This window comes from Diadema antillarum, unplaced genomic scaffold, assembly GCF_040938485.1.
Source record: "Diadema antillarum isolate AM-2024a unplaced genomic scaffold, OU_Dant_1.0 scf00000071, whole genome shotgun sequence".
NCBI classification, from domain to species: Eukaryota; Metazoa; Echinodermata; class Echinoidea; order Diadematoida; family Diadematidae; genus Diadema; species Diadema antillarum.
Genome location: NW_027270960.1, coordinates 3,651,362 through 3,657,185, shown reverse-complemented (window position 1 = coordinate 3,657,185; position 5,824 = coordinate 3,651,362). Strand labels below are relative to the sequence as shown.

General features: G+C 36.4%; 1 long non-coding RNA gene across 1 annotated transcript; it reads left to right on the top strand.

The window, feature by feature from the left end:
* The first annotated feature begins 988 nt into the window (after window positions 1–988).
* LOC139716892 (uncharacterized) lies at window positions 989–2,052 on the top strand. Its single transcript, XR_011709925.1, has 3 exons — window positions 989–1,066; window positions 1,406–1,568; window positions 1,961–2,052. It is a non-coding gene; the product is annotated as an uncharacterized lncRNA (long non-coding RNA).
* Window positions 2,053–5,824: the final 3,772 nt, after the last annotated feature.

The following is a 5,824-nucleotide window of genomic DNA, read 5'->3' as shown; positions in this document are numbered from 1 at the left end:
TCTCAAGTCATTTCATGTTGTCTTTCTGTTGTTTTGTTCCATTCTGCCTTAATAATTTTGGTGTTAAGTATTTATAATTACGGGAAGTATTCTTAAAGAGACACTTGACCGGTTCACAATATAATCCGAGCATTGCTTTTTAGTGGACCTTTCAGTTATCCTTTTTACCCTCTGAACATAAATTAGTAGTTTGCCGATATGTATGTATGTCTCTATTCATTTTGTAAATTTTCGTACATTCTAATGTATATAACTATGCTTATGATATATGATTCCTGATTTATTGTGTGTTTTGTCTTGTTGGAAGAAAAATTGCAATGAAAATCAATGAATTGAAATGAATTGAATTGAATACATTTCACTACTGATTCGACCACCACAACGACTAGTGCTGGAGTTAATAGTTAAAGGGATGGTACAGTATTGGTGGAGATGAGAATTGGGCTTTTAACTTTTTACGATATACCGAGAAAACACTTATGATATAGTACAGAGCATACCATTTTAAGAGGAATTCAAAGTTTATTTGATGAAAATCGGGTTTGGAATGACTGAAACATCCAAAAAACAAAGTAAAACAAAATGATCAATAAAGTGTGGGTCCCACACTTTATTAGAATTGCTCTTTTCTGGATATCTCAGCCATTTCAAAACCAATTTTCGTCAAATAAACGTTGAATTCCTCGTAGAATTACATGGATTGTTCTTTCATATTTCATTAGAAGTTTTTCATTATGTCACCAAAAAATGTTAGAAACCTGAAATTACGTCTCAACCAAAACTGTACGATCCCTTTAAACTATAGTCGACATAACAGCGGCAAGAGCAACAAAAGTAGTAGCGTAAAAGAATAAACTGAGAAGTATTTTGAAGTACATGCAGCCTGAATCCGGCTTTGACCTTAGTAAGCTAAAATAATGATGACGTGCTCATGTCATCCTTCTAGATTGTTTCTACCGGGAGTTTCTACCGCTTGTGGATGGACTAAAGCAAATAAATCCTCAAGTTGCTGCATTCGAGCTGCGTCTGAGCCACGAGATTGTCAACCGCCTCGTTTCTACGATCCGTATGTTTACTTTGAAAACATGTTATAGTTTTCTAATTCGGCATACTGATATGGAATGAATACAAGTCACTGGATTTTGTGAGATGTAGGCCCTTAGGGCTTTTTTTTTAAAGCAAATTACATCAACACTTCATTTGCATACTAGATTTTAATAACTATTACCGCCGTATGAAATACAACATGCAAGTATCGTAAATTGATGAGTTTCTAAATTTCTTACAAAGTGTCAATTAAACTCCTGCTCTTTTGTGTGTGTGATGGTTTTGTAAGGTGTTACAAATTTACTTTCTTCAATTTAAACACAAATTGGCTTTTGAACCTAACCTTTGATCATTACAGGACCTGTTACCAGTTGTTGTGGGTGCTGTCCCTGGACTTCCGTGGTGTTTTCTTTCTGGAGAAAGGTCTTGCTCCATTTTGACAGAGAACTCCAGAAAAACTCGCAATGGTCTGATGCACTTTTGAAGGATGTGAACTCAAAGACGACGGAATACTTTCGGGGGTAAGTGAACAAATGGACACTGGTACTCCATTTTCTCTTTGCAGTTTTCGCGGAGTTTTGTTGTAATCATGGACATACAATTGCATACATTTGAAAACATGAAATTGCAAATTTGAGACCCCTTTTTTTTTCGGAATTTGGCAAGTCCATTCGTAAAGAGGTTAAGAAGGAGTTCATAAGTTTTATCACTTTACAACTTTATTTCCGAGAAAAAAAAAAAGAAAAACATCTGTCAGCGGAATATTGAATTTTGTACTTCAAATGTTGAGGAAGCTTTATGGTGTTAGGGATGATGCACTCGTTAATTAAAAAAAGATTAAAATTACATAAAGTTAAAGCGAAACCTTAAATCATGATCACGGCAGTCGAAGGAGCTTTCTATTACTGTATAGATTCCTCGGTGGCTTGAAGGAGGTGTTCAGCGAAAAGATCAAAAACATCCGGGTCGACATCGAACGAAAACAAAACGAGGTTCGGGAGAAATCATCTAAACTACAGGCCCTGATGTTGAGACTAGATGAGATAATCAGGTAGGAGGTCTAGTTTAAATGACGCTACCGCTCAATCGGTGGACCATATGAGTTAATTACATCGTAAAACTAACTAATTGATTGAATCGTGCAGTTCACTTTTTCGTCATGGTGTTGTGTTGATTGGTGCATATCTGTAATATCTCATTTCGCGATGACACGATTTCAAGGGAAGAGGGCGTGGTGTGAAGATGGACTGGTTTAGGGAGGGGATCCTCCGCAATCCGAGTAAAAGTTACTTATAAACCGATTCCACAGGGCAACAAAATCCGCCATTACAGCGGTGCTCCATGCGCGCGCGCACATTATACTAGGTGTTTCAAAAAACATTTTCCACTTTTGATTCTTAATAATTAAAAAACTATATATCAGATATCATTGTCATTGATATGAGGGTTTGCTGAATAGTGTACAATTTGGTTGGAGGTGGTTTGAATATGAAAGCATAAATCAGTTTCATGAAATCCATGATTAATTTCACAGTTAGGTTCCAGATTTTGCTCTATTTTCAACCCTCTGTACAAAATTTCACTTTGCACAGGGGTCAATGGGTGTGTATGGGAGTGTGTGGTTAACACCCTGACAATGGTCCTGAACAATGGCCAGGGTTTGAATGCTTCATTATTTATTCATGAGAAATTCCACTATCACAACTAGTCTTTATTCAGCCTCTGGCAGTATCTGTGTAAAGTCAAACGCCTGCCGATACTGTCGTTGAGTCGTGACAGTGCTCTCCCTACTTCTGAAAAACGAAATTACAATGAATACCTTCTGTTCTATCGTAAACATGGTGACAGGAAGCAAAGAGTATACATTTGTGTATATGGAGCCTTAAATTAATCTACTGTGAAACAAATCGCCCCAATGATAAATGCTGCTGAACTCTTTACCAAAAATGATCTCTTTTTATCGAAAAAGCGAAAAATTTTGTCAGACTATTTAATCAGTAGACAGTTGTATTAAAATGAGGAACTTTAGATAATTTATTCTTATTTATATCCCAGTGATATGTGAAGCAAAATTTGAAAACGATTGCCAGCTGGAACGAAATGTGGTGTTTGCAAGCACTTTACCGTGCATGAATTCAGACTAGCAGTGCCCAGGGCAATCCACATGAATTATTGATTAAGCATTCATGTGCCAGGGAGTGCCAGACTGACGCCTAGTCAACAGGTGGTTCAGGCATGTCCATTGTTCAGGGCCATTGTCAGCACACACTCACATACACATCATTGGTTCCTGTGCGAAGTTCAATTTTTGTACAGAGGGTTAAAATTTGACCAAAATGTGAAACCTTGCTTCAAAATCAATCTTAGATTTAATGAAACTGATTTATGCTTTCACGTGCAAATTACCTTCAACCAAATTGTACACTATCCAGCTATTACTCATATCAATGACAGTTTTATCGGATGAATAGGTTTTGAACTATTAATGATCAAAAGTGGGAAATGTTTTTTGAAACACCTAGTACAAATGCATGATAAACATGCATTGCGACCGGCTCGCGCCCATCCTATGCATTCAGCAAACGCATGCGCTCTTTGGGCACCGCAGTAATGGCGGATTTTTGGTCAGGTCGCATCGTACTCCATGTCACGAAATTGATGTTCGGCTTCTCTATCGGGTCTTGACGGGTCGCTATCGCACTGCATGTTCAAAAGCTGGTAAGAACTGAAACTTTTTAGTGACTATGTTTGCGGTCATGTCTTTCCTCCCTCTCTTTTAGCGAAAATGACAACACTAACAATGAATTGGCACACAACCTGACTGGACCGTAAACTCTCACCTTCTGTTGAAAACAATCATGTATGTTGGACAACGACGAATTGTGAGTTGTACGAAACAGGAATCACCTCAGTCACACAAAATTTGTAATCTCTGCGAAAACATCATGGGTTTGTTTGTGTGGTTTTTTTTATCGCAAAGCTCGAAGAGTCAAAGGAAGCAAACAAACCATGTCTTAACGTGACCTTTTCTTCTCCCATAGATCCTTGGATAAAGTATAATAATTATTTTTATTTCCTCTTCCATGTCATTCAGACCATTGTATTTGGTCACTGTTTTTTATGGATATTTCTTTTTCGATTAATGCTTTAAGGCAGTTATTATTCTATGAATAGTTTCGCTTTGCTGTGAAAAAAAGTGTGTTCGCTGTTCATAAGATTACATATAATTATATATATATTTTTTATGGGGGGGGGGGTTGATGTCGCGTTCGAAAACTCGTTTCAGTATCTCCTTCAGAAGCTTGTCAACAAGAGTGATCAAGGTTTATTTCAAATTTATGTATCATAAAGGATTTTTTTTTCTGTTGTTGAAATCGGTAGGTGGTATACGGTGAGACTTGTTGGCTTTCAGTCATCCAATAATCCCATAATCAGTCATGAGTCATCCTTTTATCTTTTTATCTTGGATATGCAGAAGGATGCCCTAAGAAAATATGTTTTGAGATTTGCGAGTTGTGAGGTGCTTATCATTGTGCCGTATTCACGTAGTATTGTCGAGTTAAGTTAGTGTACATACGTAGGTTTAGATATCATACGAAAATAAACTAGTACGGTAGAAACTTATTTCAGTATCTGAGGCTTACAATCGGCAGTGTAACACGTTACCAATACCAATCAATGAGTATGATAGTGTTTTCTTGTTGTTGTTTTTTTCTAAGATGTATGTGAAATGCCCGCAGACTACAATCAGTATCATTAATATCGTGGAGTTTTATCTAACATTTGAAAGAAAGGGATATCTGTTTCGCGTATTTAAACTTTTCAAAAGCAACCCTTTTTTCAGAATTCTTGACGTTGTTTCCGACGCTATGTATACAGGGCACGTACAGTTTAAAATGAACTGCTTTTTGAGATTACTCGGCATACTGCCACAACATCGATTCAAAATAGCTGGTGGAAAATCAGTAACAGTGATAGCAGTATTGTAGAAATTAGTTTTTCAACAAATTCACGATACTTTAAAAACTACAGAGAGTACCTTGGAATAGCTACACATTCACAATGGTTTGCAGGGCCTTAAAGAGAGTAGGAATGATGGAATTTCCTTCTTCTGAATTATGATGTTTTGTTTGTCCGTTATTTCGTAATATGTTAGGGGCAACAAAAGTTGCAAATACGATGTCATATCTCCAAAACACTAATACAATTGTACCTCAAAATAGTGTCTTCTTGTCTTGTATGTTTAATTCATTTTATCTTTACTTTTCGATCACGTCATGTGCTAATAACGTGTGTGATCTCTTGAGACCGAGCAACGATGGACTGATCGGGTATTCGAAATTGGAATTTGTTGCAAAACATCTACTTGAGTGTACTGTGAAATATAAAGTGAAAGCGTGGTTTTCATTGTAACAGTCTATTGCAGTTATATGAACCGCGTAGTATATTCAAAATATTTTGCTTTTAATTGATGTGATATTTCTTGTGCGTCTGAAAATTCTACTCAGTCAAGAAGATTGGACTTAAAGTTGGTAATTTCCAGACATTTTCCAAAAAAAAAATTTAGAACCCTATTCATTGTTTATACATGATTATTGTATATATTTTACAACATGTAAAAAGGCTTGTCGCTATCTTCAAGCGCTGAACTAACAGACAACTATACATTGCTTAGCTAGGGTTATATCTTACCCTGAAATACTTTATTGGAGTTATATATGGCAGCATACCATTATTCGGCAATCATTATTTTTTTTTTATGAATTGATCTGAAATA